Source organism: Lissotriton vulgaris, chromosome 7, assembly GCF_964263255.1.
Source record: "Lissotriton vulgaris chromosome 7, aLisVul1.2, whole genome shotgun sequence".
NCBI classification, from domain to species: domain Eukaryota; kingdom Metazoa; phylum Chordata; class Amphibia; order Caudata; family Salamandridae; genus Lissotriton; species Lissotriton vulgaris.
In genome coordinates, this window is record NC_141695.1 from 1441661615 (window position 1) to 1441678080 (window position 16466).

The 16466-nt window shown below is 46.4% G+C and overlaps 1 protein-coding gene across 2 annotated transcripts in view; it reads right to left on the reverse strand.

Annotated features, from left to right (window-relative positions):
- The window catches only part of LOC147705801 (transmembrane protein 272-like), a 144092-nt gene extending 129166 nt beyond the window's left edge, over positions 1-14926 (reverse strand). Inside the window, exon 1 of one of the 2 annotated variants that reach the window (XM_086928983.1) lies at positions 14742-14926. The gene's annotated coding sequence lies outside the window, so the exon portion shown is untranslated. Of the gene's footprint in view, positions 1-14151; positions 14199-14741 lie in introns of those variants that run through there. The other variant, XM_086928984.1, reaches the window with a different exon arrangement.
- Between the last annotated feature and the right edge of the window lie 1540 nt (positions 14927-16466).

Consider the following 16466-nt stretch of genomic DNA (forward strand, 5'->3'; position numbering starts at 1 on the left):
GAAAAGAAGACCGGAGCGAGGACCGGCCTGACGGACGAAACAGCGGCTGGAGCGAGAGGGAGCCAGTACAGAGGAGAAGTTCGAGGTGAGGACCGCTCTGACCGACGGAACCCTGAAGCCGGTAGGCCAGTAGGACCACGCTTCACCCAGCCACCCTCCTGGAGGAGGGTGGCTTAGCAAGGTACAGGCGACATTGAAGGGGCTTGCAGGGCACGGGAGGGAAAAAGACACTGTCTAAGGGAGGAGGGAGGTCACGTCAAGGGCTCACACGGTGCCGGTAGAGGTGAAATCTCCCCCTCACTCCCATTCCCCAGCGAAAACGCAAGTATCCTCCTGCGACTCACCCCTAGTATATATTTTTTTTTCTTCATATATCGCTACCATCGGTCCCGGGGCGCTGAATTACCAGAAGAGTACATTGCAAGTTCAGGGAAAGACCTAAAGGAAACGGGATTCTTCAATTCAGAAGAGCAGCCCTGATACGGACATTCATTTTTTTTCATGTATGGCCTTTTTTTCATCGTTTGTGAAATAAACCAAAATAGTAGCCTTCAGCTCTCTTATTCAACGTCTCATTGCTCCATTGACCGCTCCCTCCTTTAAACAATCCCTGGGTTGTAACAGTGACTAAACTGTGTAAATGTCTGTATCAGACTCTCTGCTGTTGTATAAGCTACTGCATGGGTTGGTCAGTAGCTACATGAGTGTCTATATGGGTTATTGATTGGTTGCCAGAGTATTTGCATGGGTGCCTGAGTGTGTGTGTGGCTGCGTGGGAAGTGTGTCACTCTGTACATACATGTTTGAGTGGTTGATTCACTGGGTTTATGGGTTCATGAGTGCATGTGGAAACAGCTGTGTGTGTGGGTGAGTATGTGTATGGGTGTGTTGGTGAGTGAATGGATGTCTCAACGGTACATGTCCAAGTAACTCCAAATGTAAAAGGCAGTGTATGTGAAAGTTGAAGTATATAAATGACTATACATAAGAGTCATTGATTGTGAGAGTGGCTGTATGGATAAGTGTGTATTTGTATCAGCGATTGTAGAAGAGAGTACGTATGCATTTGTTTCTGTTTGAATAAGTGAAGTGGCGTGTGTGTATAACTGTTTAGGCCAGTAAATGGAAGTGTGATTGGTGTATGAGTGCTTAGGATAGTGCTGTATTGATGAGTGACTGTATGGGTGAATGAGTGAATGTGTGTGTAGACCTAGGAATCAGTGAGTGCCTATGTAGTAATTGGTATTGGTGTGTCAATGGTTTTGAGAATGATAGTCTGTATTTTACAGTGGGTGTATCAAAGGTAATATTAGAGTGTGAGGAGGCGCATCGCATTATCACATGGATGATGTCATCAGTGATGTCATCAGCAATGTCATTTGAGATGTCACCAGTGATGTAATCAGTGATGTCACTGATCATGTCATGAATGATGTAATATGTGCCGTCATCAGCAGTGCATTGCGGGGGCGTGACTTATAGTTAGCAGAACTAACCATAACAGGGGAATTTCTATGGTTTTGTACAAGTGAAATGTCCAACTAACTATAACGTCCCTGAAACCTATGGTTTTTTCAGTGATTTTCAAAGGTTTTTTAATGCTAATTTCTAACTATAACGTCCCTAAAGCCTATGGTTTTTTCAGTGAATTTCAAAGGTTTTTCAAATGCTAATTTCTAACTATAACGTGCCTGAAACCTATGTTTTTAAGTGAATTTCAAAAGTTTTTTAAATGCTAGTTTCTAACTATGCCTACAGAGGTAGGACATGTGAAGAAAGAAGAAAAAACGCACAGAAAGCAAAAGAAATGCAGAAAGAAGCAACAGAAGTCCACAAAGATGAAGAAAAGTGCAGGAAGAAGCAAGACATGTGCAGAAAGAACCAACAGAGGAGCAGAAAGAGGCCTTGTTGCAAAATCATCCTATGCCCACACCTTTTTCAGATGGGTACTAGTGGTAACTGACTCTGACTAACAAGGCCTAGAGCCAGTGCTATGCTAAAAGACACTTAGAATACAGTGAAAACACCTACATACTCTAGGGAACACTAGGCGTTGGGGTACCCCTGTGCTTAGCATGACCTCCTCTGTAAGGCCCTAGTACATATTAGGGCAGGGGGATTAAAACTACCTCTAAGGCAGAGGTGCAGAAATATACTACTTTTAACTAGAAGTCGCGTTTGCAGAGTGATGGAGAAAGGGTGCTCGGCGTGCAACCAACGCTCAGGAATTCCGTTGCGTAGGACTTACAGGAGGTACAAGGAGGACCTTGTTTGAATTTTGAAGACCACTAAGAAAAGTGATTTGTGTATCTTAGGTTCAGATCCCTTTTAGAAATTAAAGTGCAAAATTATGCTTTGAAATCGCATTGGGCCAGGTGTATTGGCCAAAACTTGATAAGCTATAAATTCCTCTTAAAATCACCAATCATCATTTGTCTACAAGCATCTAAATATAATTTCTCTCCTTTAGGTTCTCTCTTACTTTCTATTCACTCCCAATCTCTTCCTCCACTGCCTGTCTCAACGTGTCCCTGCTATCCTTTTGTGGTTGCTGCTGCATCAATCTTCCTATTCCTGTCTCCCTTGCTTGTTCTTGCTTTTTATATTTACTCTCCTTTCTTTCTCTTGATCTTCTCTCCTTTTCTAGACCTCTCATCTTCTCTTCTACTTCTCCATATTTTATATTCTCTCTCTAGCCCTCTTCTCCATAGACCATGTATCTCAAATGAGACTTTCTCTTGAGTGTGCATGGTTATTAGCAGCACCTGCCACCTTTCATTAACCACTGTGCTTTTCGCTGTTCCCTAGACCCAGAAGCCTACCATCCTGTGGGCCTCCTGGAACTGGAGAAGCCTCTTACGATCATGGAACAAAGAAGTTAATGCAGCGTGGCCATCACATCCCCACAGCGTATTGTCAAATTTTGTTGGACAGGACATAAGGTTGCATGACTTTGGTGGTTTGTAACTGTTTTAGAGCAGATGACTCTTTGAAGTCCACCACACTATTTTCACAGTACAGTGGACTTCAGTGGGTTATCCACTGTACTGGAAAAGAAAATGTTTCTGGTAAAAACACTAGAGAATCAAAGACGGAACACAAGGGAAATGCATCCCACGAGTCCTAAGTTTGATTTTTGTTTTTCTGTATTGCACAGCATGCTGTGCATACTGGTGTTACACAGCCAAACAAAAGTGAAAGTAGATTGAGCTAATGGAATCTGTGAGGATCCATAGGTGTCCGACCACCCAACATTCCTACACCTCTCCCGATACCTTTAGTGCCCCACTTGTGCAAATTAAATACCGCCTGTGAAATTAAATGCTTCCAATAACACAAGGAAAGATCAAGATTTTGCCTCGCAAATTGACCAATTCTGGTAATATGCGTAGCTGTGGTATTTAGGCCAGGATTCAGTCGACCCCCAGAGAAACTTTCCAGGCCCAAATGTTTTTGAAAACAAGGTACCAAGGGAATTCTGGGGATGTGTAGTTTGTGTGAATTCTGATGCCTTTTTCTTACCCAGAATGGCCGGCGAACTCCAAACATTGGCTAAATCACAAATTTAACTCATATTTCTGTGAAGGAAAATTTCAGAATCTTTGAAGATTCATAAAATTCCTACCATCCAGCATTATCACACTTCTCCCAATAGAAATACTACCCCAAATGTTCATCAAATAGTTTGCATTTTGTACATTAGTTACATTGGAACTCGTAACAGCAATTTTGCTGCTATGACCATAAATCAGATAAGGATAAAGCACAATTTTGTAGGAGACAATAAAGTTCAAAATGCAGATTCATACTACACAGATCTTAACTTACATTATACAAAAAAATCACAAAAGTTTACTTAATGTGCTGCAGAGATGTATGGACAGGTCAATCATAATACAAATGTTTTCAGTCTCAAAAGCACTGATTATGGTTTCCACATAGTTTGGTTCAAGGAGATGAATCCTCAGTGTGTTGAGTCTGGCAAGGTTACCTTAGATATTAAAACATTTTTAAAAGATAGACTGTTATAGCAGCCTTTTGTGACATGGCAGGCTATATTGGGTCATTTCAGATTCACACTACTGCTAGTAGTGCACCCATCTCTAACAGGCATATTACCCCAACAAACTATGTGGCTCCTGTAAATAAAATAACAATCTTTAGAGCAGATACCTAATCTCACCAGACTATATATCACAACAGGACAGTGTAGGCTGGACAATGTCAGTAAAATAGAAGTCATACCTGGCATGTGATAACTCTGTCCCAGCACAATAGGCTAATCAAAGCACCATGCCATATTGGAATCTGAAGTTTCCTGATTGGACATTGTTTCTAAATGACTGGTAGGCTTGAGTTCTTCACATACAACTCTATGGTGTCCGACAGAGCTCCATCATATCCCCTCTACTATTCAGCAATTACCTAACCTACTTACCCTACCTGGTTAAATCAGTCAACTTCACCTGTTACAACTATGTGGATGACACCCAATGTATTTCTAAAAATGAATGGTCTGAAAAACCTCTACAATTTAAAACTTGATGACTCCCTTGAGACCATAAACACATGGATGATGAATAACCATTTTAAGCTTAGCACTGCAAAGACAGAGCCTGATGACAGTGACAAGAATTGCATTACACCATATAGCCTAAGGAACAATCAGCCAGATTCATCAATGTCAAATTCTGCGATTCCTAAATTGTGAGAAAAAACGAATCGCAATTTAGAAATCGCAGAATGGCATTCATGAAAAAATGCAAGAAAAAAAAGTGAATCGCAATCGGCCGCAATCGCCGATTGCGAGTTCCCCAAAATCGCAAAAAAATCACAGAATCGGCCGATACCCTTGTTGAAATTGCGATGTCGCAATTACCGAAATCGCAAATTGTGATCTCGCTAATGGCGAGATCGCAAAAACGGGAAGTCGCATTCTGAGCACAGTGATGACATCACAACCAGGAAGTAGGCAGGTTCCACCCTCATTCAGCATTGAGAGCCTGAAGTGGAAGCAGCATTGCCAGAGCTCCCCTCCAGAGTGCCTACAGGTGAAATCCAGGAGACAGCCCAGTGCACACATGTCACAGGAAGCTGCAGGTGAAACTTCCACAGGAAGGAAAAGGAAAATAACATTTTCCGAGCAAGAGCTAGAATATCTCATAGAGGGAATATGCAAGGACCACAACCGCCTCTTCGGGAAAGACTCTAGAAGGGTGCCGGAGGCCGATAAAAGGAGGATTTGGGTGCGCATCCGCGCAAAAGCGAACTCTGTGGGGGTGACCCAGCGCTCTGTGGATGACTTGAAAAAACGATGGTACGACCTCAGAGGGCGGGCCAAGGAGAAGATCGCAGAGAGGCTGGGGGCACGTGTTGCGACAGGTGGAGGGGAGCCCACTGTCCCACCAAACACACCGCTTGAGGACCGAGTATAGGACACCCTTAATCCACAGGCATGCGTGGGGGTAATCCAGCTGGACTCCTCCCGACCCACCCAAGATACACAAGGTAAGTGCCATGCGACTGCGACCCTGTCCCCTAACAATGGCCATGACCCCAGATCATCCCATTACATACCCCAGTCATGCAGCCAAAGCACACCACAAAAGCGCTATTGCATTGTGGGACATGTAGTCTGACCACAATTACCATCTAGCCCCATACAGCCAGACCTGTTCAGTGAGAGTCAATCCTGCAGCGAGTCAGGGAATGGTAGCCTGCATGCATGCAGGAAGCTTAAATGTGTAAGAAACATGTCACTAATCAACGTCCACAGGTGGCGCTGAAGTACACAGTACGGACAGCGATACCCTGCAAATTGAAGAAATAACTGAGGACACTGAGGGAGACTTACATCCATCCCCACAGCCAGGACCATCAGGGCAAGCTGCCGCACCAGCGGTCATACCACCACCTGCCCCTGTGGACAGTGCCACCTCTGCGCCAACAGGCGCAGCAGTACCACAGCGAGTGACTCAAACACCAGTGGGGCTGACAACACCAGCAGCAGCACACCGACAAACCCGCCACCCTGCAGCTGTGAGGAGCCAGTCAAGTGGACTGGTGAGGGAGCCGCGCAATACCACATCACGCGCTGGCAGGGGGTTGAACGTGCGAGCACCTGGGCTCTCTATTGAGCGCCGTATGCTCCACGCCCACCAGACACAAGCCCGTCATCTCGCGGCTATACATCTCCAGCTGAACAAGACCGCCAGGAATGTTGGTTAGATGTCGGACCGTATGGAGAGTATGACCGCTGCTGTGGAGGCCAACACCCAGGCCATGTACAGCCAGCGGGACATCAACCGGCGCAGACACCGGCAGCTGCTGACCCGCCTGTCTGCATACACGCGTTCCAATTATATCATTGGCAACGCGACCTCCCAGCTCTCACAACGCTACTTGGCCATGCAGGTGCAAATGGTCCAGTGCTGTCAGGACGTTGCGAGAGCTCTGGAGCAAGTGACAACAGCAGTTCAGGGTATGCAGGCAACTGGACATGGCCAGGCGGGGGGGAATGACACTAGTGAGGCTAATTCCAGCCATAGTAGCCAATCCGTGCCACTGGTGGTAGCACCCTGCCACAGCAGCAGGCCCTCTGCTGCCTCACGGCCAAATCAGGAGGAGGAGCTGGAAAGAAGGTTGGGAGCATCTGCCCGGAGGCAGCATTGAACATTTGATTAGTACCATGAAGGGCCATGCTGCTGCTACAAGCATGCCCTCCTCAAGAACATGGGACATATGACGCAATATGGCAATCATGTTACAGTTTGGGGAATTCCCACTTTATTGTGCTATAACAATAACAAATATTCTGTTAAACTTAATCTGACTCATGTCATTATTACTATTATCATGCATAAGTGAAGTCATGGGTGTGGGGAGTGGGTGCACTAGAAACAGTTCATGCTGATTTGGTTATGGCGCCTGTGTCCTTCTGCAGAATTCTCCCCGCGTGCATGATGCGCATGTGCAGGTGGTCGGTTGTCCCCTTCCGACTCACTGCCAGAGATCTCTACAGGCATCCTGCGCTTGGTAGCAATGTTGTGGAGGATTGCACACACGGCCACGATGCGGCAGCAGACCTCAGGCTTGTATTTGATGGCCCCACCAGTCTTGTGAAGTATGCGGAATCTGCTCTTCAAAAGGCCAAATGTCCTCTCAATGCAATTTCTTGTGCATATGTGTGCAGCATTGTAACGCCGTTGCTGTGGTGTTGCAGGGTTGAGGTATGGGGTGAGGAGGTACTCACGGAGAGCGTAGCCGCTGTCACCTGATTGATAGGAGCAGAGGGTGAGGGCCTGTTCTGCGCAGCTACATGATCACAGTGTACTATTTTGGGGCATGTGTACTTACCTAGTAGGTGTCCTTCCCCAAAGTCTCCCCTGACCAGTCGTGTGTGGATGCCGCTGTGCCGGAATATGAAGGAGTCATGTGTGCTCCCCGGATACTGTGCCACTATGTCCGTGATGAATGTCTTGGCATTGCACACCATCTGGATATTGAGGTAGTGGTAGGACTTGCGGTTGCTGTACATGTATTCAGTTTGTGCTGGTGGGCAGATGTGGATGTGGGTACAGTCAATGCATCCAATTACATGTGGGAATTGTGCAACGTTGTAAAATTGAAGCTTGGTCTCATTCAAGTCCTGTTGGCTGGTGGGGAATGAGATGTAGTGGTGTAGCCGGGTCAGCATAGCCTCCAGGAAACTCCTTGGGCAGCGGGACATGGTGGGCTGGAATATCCCCCCTGCAACAGCAACTATCCCCTGGAAGCTTCCGGAGGCCAGAAGGTGCAGGCTGCACAATACCTGGACATGTGTGGGCACAGCATTGGTCCTCCTTGTTGGGTGCTGCATGAGGGGGTCTAGGTCCCGGATCAGCTTGATGATCATTGCCCCATTCAGGCGGTACTTAGCGTAAATTTGCTCAACAGTTTGGCCCAGAAGGGTGACCCGCTGGCGGAATATCCGCTCCTGGATCCTACATCTGTTCCGTGCTGCTCGCTGTAGCCTTCGCCGCCTGACAACCATGTAGAGTCCTGGCATTGTGAGAGTCCTCATGCTCCAGCTGCATTTCCTTAAGTGTGTTTGGTCAGGCCTGCACCTGTTGGTAGTTTGTTAAAGTTTTTTTGATTTTTTTTTTTCCTTACTGGTTACCACCTGGTTTGGGTTCTCCTTAAATTGTGCGTCACTAATAGCGATTTTCGGGTTTTTCGCATTTAGCGATTTTCCTTGAATGGAGATTGCGATTATTTAGCGATTTCGCAAATAAATTCACAGATTCCATGGTTTCTCGCTATTATCGATTCGCTAATGGGCTTCTACCAGGATTCAGCTAATTTTATTTGCGAAGTCGCAATTTTTTCTTTAGCGAATTCGCTTTTTTAAAGATTTCACTATCATGAATTCCTTTTATTCAAATTGCGATCGCAATTGCTAATTCGCAGCTACTGCGATCGCAATTTGGCTTCATGAATCTGTTACATAGACCCCCTCAGCCAACATAAAGAGAAGTCAGAAACCTTGGGGTAACCAGGAATTCAGACCCATATTTAACCCCTTTCATGCTCGTGACGGAACTGTTCCGTCACGAGCCTCGGGTGGGCTGTGCTGCTGATGGAACAGTTCCGTCACGGCCCGCTCGCCGCGCCTGCGCGGTGCGAATTCTGCGCTTGTGCTGAGCGTTCTAAAGGCGGGCGGGGCCGTGACGGAAACGTTCCGTCACAAGCACAGCCCACCCGAGGCTCGTGACGGAACAGTTCCGTCACGAGCACGGGAGCGCTGCGCGGCCCCGCCTCCCCCTTAGCGCTGCGGCGGAATAGCCTCCGCAGTGAAGGGGTTAATAGCACATATTAACAACATAAAACAGAGTGCTTTCTACACAATGAAATCACTATGTTGCATCCTCCCATACTTTAGATACCAACAGAAACTGGAAGCCATCCTCACAATCGTAATCTCCAAGCTTGACTTTGTCAACAACCTATATCTTGGCATATCCACATTTAAAATATGGAAAATCAAAAATTGCTAACCAGCATTTTCATTACACCATGGGGCTTACTAAATAATTGAGGTTAGGAAACAATTTTTCAGTAAAATAACCCATATGACATCCCCTGTTTGGTTTGGGAAGTAATAATCAACTTGGAGATCCTAGAAAAGAACCTGTAAAAATATTCTAGGTCATGAGAAACCGGTTAGTGGGAAACAAATATGATGTCACCATGGGATGTAGTTGTAGTGTCTTGTGTATTATAGAGTGCGGGACTCCTCTGGTCCCTAATGGACTGCATAGACTAGTGACGTAAGTTATTGGGTGTGGTTAATAAAATTCATAACGCAGTACGCATTAGTTAACAGATACACTTTAGAGAATAAAGACGTTTGATATCGAGCTTCGTATGTGGGATGATTCATTTACATGCTACTGTGCTGGGGAGGAGGCTACAACTTGTGACAAGTTAGGGGATATCTAAATGTAAACCCGCAACCTGTAGAGTGAAAAGTGCTCTCCCAGAGTGATTGCAGAGGTCCAGCTAGTGCATACCCTGTGTACCTCAGTCGAAGTGAGAATCAACGGTTGACATATGTGGAGTCAAAGTGCAAATCCAGCCTATGGAAAATTTCATTTATCTCGGTCAGAAAATTGATACTACGACCGAGATAGAAAGTACGATGGCACAACCTAACACAGAGCCAACATTCATACAGTATGTAATGCTAAAACCAGTGATAACTATGTACAGAAAGTGCAACAAATAATGACAGCAAAGTGCAAAATAATGCTGTGATCAGAAGTTGATGAAGGCAAAAAAAAAAAGCTAAAGGCAGTGATAGCTTAATGGAAAGCAGCGCTAGCAAGGGAAAGCTGCAACTGAATTGCTAAAAGCAGTGACAGCCAGATGCAAGAGAATGCTGAGATTAGAAGCAGATATATACAGTAAAACATTAGAGGCAGCGAAGCATAGTGATAAAAAATACCATTACGCTTACCAAAACCAGGATAAAGGGAGCCAGTCCGACCTCAATGCCAAGTGCAGCAACCCAAGTGTAAGCATGGTGAATGTGCTAATGAGGCCGCTGAATCCTGCAGAACAAAGCTAAGAGGCCTTGAACAGCAGTCTTAATAGTGAAATTTGTCCAGCTTTTCCATGACTGCCAGAGAGAGCGCTTGTTATGATGCTGCCATCTTCCTGAAACTACCAACTCAATGTTACCAAGAAGCAAATGCATGCGCATCCGCCCGCTCATGCGCGCGGCCGCGCATGCGCATTTGGATGGGAGAAATCGGCGCGAAAGAGAAGAGGGAGTCCCGGGACGCCACGGACCTGGTAAGAGCCTTTAATGTACTTTTACTGTAGTTTTTACCTGAAATTAGTTATGTAGAGAGGGCGGGAGGGATGCGGGTGGTGGGCAACTTTGCTCTGTCCACGGAGCGTGCGTAATGTTGCCTACTACGCCTACTTTGCAAAATGCAAAATAGGCAACACTACATAAACTCCGTGGGCGGAGAGTAGTCTTGCGCCCAGGGTTAAGAAAAGAGTTCGTTTCGGAGGGTCTTCAGCTGCCAAACTTTTCCAATCTGTCATTTGTTGCATTACACAGCCTGTCACCCATCCTCTCAAATATAGTGATGATATACTAGCATTTGGGGCCACACAGAAAGGACATGATAGAGCCCTTAACCAAGTATGCCATCTACTTGCTGATCCAGGTCTTACTTAGGCCTGGGCAGAGCCCATGGAGTTTCACTCTACAGAATTCCATGTAGTTACCGAAAAACTCTGCCAAATTCTGCAGAGTTCTGTGAACGGGCGGATTAGGACAGATAACGTTGGGTGGGGACTATTTGTGTGCATTCCTCTTCTGTAACCTTCCTCTTGCTTGACAGCTAAAAAATAGTAATCCAAGGACAGAAGCTACTATCCCATCTGACAGCATGCACAAGCTGTGACTTCCCTCTGTAAATTACTTGTAGAGCACAGCCACTGCCCCCTCTGCCTACCTCTAGCCACAGTTTCCTACATTTCTTTGTTTGGAGATGAGTGCTGCTGTCGTAGGAGAACACAGGAGAGAGATTCTAATTGGCAGGGAGGCAAATGTGACAGTGGGCTGGTGATGTGGAGGAGAGGAGATGGCTGCGGCAGGCCTTCCCTCATATCCTTGATTGACTTCCTTTGTGTGTAAACAATAGATAATAGACGTGCCATGAGATAACAACTGATACCGGCAGATAACGAAGAAAATCATGGATGGGCGGGGGAGAAGGATGCTGTCAGTCTTTTGTGACAGGAAGGATGGCAAAGGGGTAAAGGGAGGCCGGAGGAGGACTGAGAACTGGATATGTGTGAGGAGGAGAGAGAGGCAGAGGGGAGGGCCAGAGCCTGGTGGCACTAGCCACCCAGAACGATTGTGAGGATCAGTCTGTGGTTCAGCTGCAGCTGTCTGGTACCCAGCTAGATGCAGAGGGTGTGAGGAGGAGAGAGAGTGCGCATCTGTTGTCGGTGCTACTGAGTAGCGTCTCTGACGGGGGTTGCCACACACATGCATTTTACCGGTTATACTGGGGGGTGACAGGAATAGAAGCACTGACACCTTCAGGGAGATCCTGTTGAAAATTGCCAACAATGACATCTAGGAATGTAAAATTCAGGCACGGGTTGCAGTACTACCTATTTTACACAGCCTATATTTATCATGGTAAGGGGAAGCTCTCTGCAGTTTACACTTACACGCAATTGCTTTTGCTTCGTCATCTCCGTCATGCTTGAGGCATGCTGATCGTTGACCAAACATGGCACTGGCCCAAAAGATAGGGATCTTTCTGTCACAATCAAGAGACTGAACAAAGGATTTAACTGTTACAGAGAAAATGCATGGATTCAGTTTACCACAAAGAACGGAATCACCAGGACCAAAACAGTGGTGCAAAATAGTTGTATACAGTGATTACTCCTATAGATTGTAGATAATATATACAAGCAGAGTAATTCTAAATAATGAATATGTATGCTGTAGAAATGGTGGTCAGATGAGGTAGGTCCTAACTTGGCTATAGCAGCTGGATAAAAACGACTAATATGGCAATATAAAGAATAGGAAATAATTCCATACATCATACCAAAGCTTCAGGCTGCTGGGCGCACCAGTAACAGCCGGGTGCGGCAACTTAAGCATTACATCAGCCCCGCTGCTCAGCCAGGCTGGGTAGATCACCAAGCTGAAGGCAACAGCACGGCCCACTGAGCCCAATGGGAACAGAAATTACCTTCTTCATATAGCACTGTTCCTTCACAGATGGTCTTCTCTGCTCTTCATTGGTTTCCTCCCCTACACATAACCTGTCTCCGGGCCAGAGCCAACTGGAAGATCCCCTGTGATCATGACCACTCCCTCCCGTGCACCACAACTCTGCCACTGGGGTGCTGCTGCATAACAGTTTAAATTTAGGGGAGAAGAACGTGGTTCTTTTGGGTGGTGCCAGTAGTCTGGCGGTTAGGGCACTGCCTGGAGACCTGAGCAACATTTCATTTGTTAGGTGTCTTCGACAATGCACTGTCTCGCTCTGACACATGATTTACCTGCTGCACGCCCGGCTTCCATCCGTCGATGAGTTCCCTGACTCTTCACTTTGCAACTCCTACCATGTCCTGGCGTCCAAGCCCAGGACAGCTGGAAGCCCAATGAACAGTAACAATGTGAATGGAATCAGTGTTGATGAGAGCAGGCCGGCATGTATGGTGTGTCACATCTCCTCCTATAGTCGGTCAACAGTGACATCAGGAGGAAGAGTGCCAGAGAGCCAATCATTCCAGTTGGGTGGACTGCAGCTGCATCATGTGAAGCAGTGAGGGAACTTTTCAGACTGTCACTTATTAAGAAACCTGTACAGCGTGCTGAGCTAGAAGGACTTGGGTTCAAGTCAGTTCTTCAGTCTACTCTTCGTGCATACCGATCAACTCCTCATTCTACAAACAGCAAAAGCCCGTCCGCCATGTTGGTCGAGAGAGCCATGGGTACAACGTTGCCCCAGTGGGTCACTGAAAGAACAATTGATGCTGAGGAAGTTTGAATCACCAATGCATCTCGCAAGTCCAGCATGAAGACAAATGCTGACAAGCTTCGATGTACTTGGGACTTCACTTTTTGAGAAGGCGATCTTGTCCCTGTGAGACAGAGGCGAAAACAAAAATCTGATGCTCCATTCGATGCTGATCCATTGCAAGTTGTGAATACTAAGGGACAACTGTTAACTACTCATTGTCTTGGAAAGTCCATTACGAGGGATTCCTCACATTCACAGCACCTGCCATGGAATCTGTCGGTTCCAGACATCAGGAGTGAGACTCTTTCATCAGAGGGTCAGGAGAGCCCAAGAACCAAGGTCCGCAACTTTGTCTTGATTGCCAGTGCCTGCTTTGGTTGCTTCTCCTGTGCCATCTCAGTCTCACTTAACGAGATTTGGACGAGTAGTTCAAGTGCCTTGACAGTTCATTGAGAAAGTATGATGTTTATATGTTTTGTTTATACGTTTTATTTAACAAAGGGGAGTAGTGTCTTGGGTATTAGAGCGTGGGCCCCCTCTGGTCCCTAACGGAGCCCGTAGTCTAGAATGGGTGTTTGATAAAATTCACGACGCAGTAAGCATCAGTTAATGGTTACCTTCTAGAGAATAAGTGGTGTGAGGCCGAGCTTCGTGTACGGCGTGATTCATTTACATGCTACCGGGCTGGGGAGGATCCTACCATAGTCATGGCCGCTGCACTCAGGTTCAGACATGATATAAAGGCGTTTATGGTTCATAAAGACAAACGCTCACTTCTTTTTGCTCACACCATGATCATTTGAGAAGATAAATACATAAGCAGCTTTAGGTTGACTGCCAGAACAGCATTATTGAGCATAAGTCCTCTGAACCCCATTATGTAATTGAGTTATTAGCGGTAAAGCATAGTCAACAATTTATGAGCTATCGAATTAGTTGTAAATAATTATTATTTTATATTTAAATTCTATTTTATGTCAAATGTCTGTTTTAAATTATATATCCTGCTATGCCTAATCAATAAAATATAATCTGTCTCGTTATCCCTCAGCATATTTTACTAATTTTTCTTCTACAGAAGTGATACCGCGATACTACTCACCTGAACACACCACAATAGGAACATCGTCTGCTTTCTTCATCTGATATCATGTGGAACAGAATTTTTAGTTAACTCCTCTCCTTCAAGTGCATGCAGTTATCTTCCTCTGCCGCTAGATGTCAGGAGGAGATACCAAACACAGACCAGGCTGCGTTAAAATATGTTTGCGCTACAGTGAATGGCGTTTTGTGAGATTGTGATGTCAATGCTGAGGTAAGGAAGTTTATTATGATCAGGGTGAGACACAGATATACGCGGGGTCTCGTGGGCCTCTCCCGGAGTCACTTGGGATTTAAGTTCATAGTCAGGATCCTGGATCAATTAAGTATTTTATCACGTTCCTTTAATATAAGTTCGCTGTATTTTAGCTTTAGGCTTTACAGGCTTGCAAAACAGTCATAAGGTTTTAGCGACAAATATATTTATGTAATGCTAATTAACATAAACGTGTCCAAATAGTATATTTTACGATGAACTGTTGTTTTAATAAATGTACAACAGCACAGAGAGCGCGAGTGTCTGACCCACAGTTCAGCTTTACTAGCTTAAAAAGTCACTGCTCAGAGTGTCAAAGACTTCATGGTACCTACCACCACTTTAGAAAGCAGAAGTTCCGGAGCAATACACTATTCTTTAATAATATAGGGGCAGATTTACAAGCCCCTTGCGCCTCATCTGCGCCGCAGTTGCTGTCATATTTCCCCTTTCTAATAATGACACAGGAGTCGGAGGTTCTAGAAACACGTCTTTCTTTATTCCCTGCCAGCTTCTCACTGGCTTACAGACTAGTTCCCTTTCCGGTTCCTGTTTCCTCTTGATGTCCTTTCCTGTTCGCCTGTCCTGTCCCTAGACAGGGGTCAGGCGAGACGACACGACATCTCCCCCTTTTGTACAGAGTCTCACCTTCATTTACATCTCTTCAACCAGTCGTCGTGGTTTTCTTATCAGTCGTTGAGGACGTCTCTCTCGGCATGATGCTTGGACAGGGTGGTTGACGGCACTGGTGATTCGTGTGGGGCTGTGACGGTTTTGGTCACTGTTATCACTTTGGCTTGCTGAGTCGCTTGAAACTTGACACGAGGAAGCCTCGTGGTTGCTGCGTAGGTTGCATCTCTTGAAGTGTGAGATATTTCTCGTTATCTGCTTGTGGTCAGCCTTTGCCGTGATCATGGTTCCTTTCCTTTTGCTGACTTGTAAGGGAGTGTCAAGATATCGGCTGTCTACCTTTGCTCGCCGGTCGCTTCGGACTATCACCCAGTCCCCTTTCCTGGATGTCAGCTTCCTTGGCGCGTCTGCGCCGGTCGGCATATGTCTTCATTTTGAGTTTCTTCTCGTGGTCCATCTCGACTAGTGTGTTGTGATCAACAGTGATGGTTCGTGGCTGGAGAGTAGTGTTCACCATGGGTAGTCGAGTGCGGGGCGCCCTTCCCAGCATCACGGTGGCCGGGCACTGATTTGTAGTGCTGTGTGGCGTGGTTCGGTATGCCCTTAGTACCTCGTTCAATGTTTGTTGGATGTCTCGTTGTGTTAGCTCGGCTTGCTGAATTGCTTTTTTTAGTGTCCCCATAAATCGTTCCACCATGCCGTTGGGCTGGGGCCATAGTGGAGTGATTTTCTGATGTTTGAAGTTGAGGTGGGTCGCAAAGTCTGTAAACTCATGGCCGTTGAACGGTGGCCCATTGTCAGATTTCACCCGTAGGGGAATGCCCCATGCCGCGAAGATTTCATCCAGTACTGGGATGACTGTTGTTGCTCTGGTGGATGTTATCAGGTGTGCAAATGGGAATCGTGAGCATTCGTCCATGACAACCATGATATATTGTCCTGACTGCAGTGGTCCGAAGAAGTCGACTGCAACTTGTTGCCATACCCCGTCTGGCAGTTCCGACATATGGAGTGGTGCAGGTGGTTCCTCCCGACTGACCAGATGGCATGTCATGCAGTCTTTCAAGGTCGTTTCTACCATGTGATCCAATGTGGGGAACCAGACACGTTCTCACAGGGCCTTCTTTGTTGCGTTTACGCCTCTGTGGCCTTTGTGAGCCAGATTGATGACCCCTTGGCGCAGCTTGTGTGGAATCACGATCCTCCTCCCTCTCAAGAGGAGCCCATTGTCACTGATGGAGAGCTCGTCGTGTACACGCTGGAAAGCTGTGAGGTCGTGAAGGAGCTGGTCAGAGTCTTGGGGCGAACGCTTCACATCCCTCCAGGAGTTCGTGCGGACACGGGTCATGACTGCCTGCACGAGCGGGTCAAGCGCCAATGCCTCTTGAATGGCTTCCAGAGGGACCGTGGGTGGACATGCTGTGTCGACG